Consider the following 2,042-nt stretch of genomic DNA (forward strand, 5'->3'; position numbering starts at 1 on the left):
TTCATTTTCTAAAAGAGAACAAAGACTCAGTGTCCCTCCAGATAGTGAAGACCTGATTCTGGATACAAACCATGACTGACTGGCAATAACAAAGTAAAACACAGTAGTATGGAATATATTGGCATAAATAGAAAGCAGTTTACAAAAATATTGGAAAAGCGGACACTTGTAAGAATTCAACAAATCAAATCAAATAAAATGTTATTGGTCACATACACATGGTTAGCAGATGTTAATTTGAGTGTAGCGAAATGCTTGTGCTTCTAGTTCCGACAGTGCAGTAATATCTAACAAGTAATCTAACAATTCCCCAACAACTACCAAGTAAACTGAGTCCAGTAATTGAGCTGTTAATGTGACAAGTTTTTCTACATATTTGAGAGCTTTGTCTTACCATTGTATCTTTCCTTTTCTTCAAGAAGCCCTCGAAAAGCAGCTGTTGCCTGTCCGTTGACATCGTTTCAGAAGTTAACACTTATACTAAATCCTGTTATTAGTTCTTGTTCAGTATCACTAGTCGACGGGTGACTTCCCCCTTTCACTGAGAACTGGGATATCACTGGCTCCATCACCTGCCCACTTCTCCATTCTGACCCACAAAATGCTTGTTTGTCCCTTGTTTGCAGTCACTCGGTATAGAAACGTATGGGATATTAAGGTCCAGTTGACGTTGCCTATGTGTGTTGAACTATACGCGCCTGCCTAGCCATTATATGTACCCACATTTTAGGTGTTTGTCCACTGAGAATTTTGAGCTCAATGAAGAGTACATTATTCTTCAAAGGATTCAATGTTAGTAAAAGCAGGCTACACTTTAAGTGACATGTTGTACAATGAAAATGTAAGTATGGTGGATTTGAAGAAATCAGATGACTTCAACATTACACACTGTTCTGACACACTGCTAAAAGACAGGGAATAGTTTGAGGGGGGATGATGTGTATGTTATATGAATGGATCAAATCATATTAATATTACACACTGTTCTGACACACTGCTAAAAGACAGGGAACAGTTTGGGGGGATGATGTGTATGTTATATGAATGGATCTAATCATATTGCAGACACCTGTTTCAGATCACACAGTTCTTTATTGTAAATGTTGGAAAAGTCAATGATGAGAATAAACAGTTCCGTCCATGGTTCAAGCAGGGAGTCAGAGGTGCACTGCATGGCTGTTAATAACATAGTGTAATCTGTAGGCATAATAGTTGAACATAAAAATAGAATCATAATATGAAAGGAAAAAAGCTATTTTAATAACAGGAAGAAGAAGAAAAAAGTTGAGGAAAAAGCAGATAGTCATGATAATGTTGTAGTCTTGTCTTTCAGAGTAAGTGAATGATGGATGTCATTATTAACAGCTTTGATAATACTAGATATACAAAAACACATGGAAAATGAATGCATTATCCTCTTGAAGTGTGTCTGTTTTGTGCAATGCTGAACAAACCATTCCAAACAGATAAACCAAAGAAAACAGGTTAATAAATTAATAGCAATTGAAACGCGTGCACGAAACCCATGACCTTTTCAACGTTAAAAATGGCTTTGACTTTGCAGCTATTCCTGTAGGCTCACTTTATTCACTGGCAAGCTTTGTTCACGCCGTAATCTGGTTGGGTATTTCTCTAAGTACCCGAGCAAATATATATATGTTTATATATACACACACATCTATAAACAAATATTTTCAGTCCCTTTTGTAGTGAGTTGTATGCGGCTGCCTTCTTTGCTTTCTCGGGCTCTGGGGGTCAAACCAGCTAGCTATAATACTGACCTGAGAAAAAAGGCCGGGTTCTACACAGATTTAAAAACAACCAGCAACTACTACTGTCTGACCTGGAGAAGAAAAAACCCCAAGACTAGACCAGATCAGACGATACCAGAATGCCTGCAGTAGATTGATTAGATGGTGTTCAATATACACAATGTGAGTTTGTGGTGACATTTCCCCCCCAAAGAAAACCCCCAAGAAAAACAAAACACAGTTTGCAAAAGATGACTCGCTTTTTTCTCTGTTTCAAATATATAAAATCAA

The sequence above is a fragment of the Salvelinus namaycush genome, chromosome 3, assembly GCF_016432855.1.
Source record: "Salvelinus namaycush isolate Seneca chromosome 3, SaNama_1.0, whole genome shotgun sequence".
In the NCBI taxonomy this organism is placed as follows: domain Eukaryota; kingdom Metazoa; phylum Chordata; class Actinopteri; order Salmoniformes; family Salmonidae; genus Salvelinus; species Salvelinus namaycush.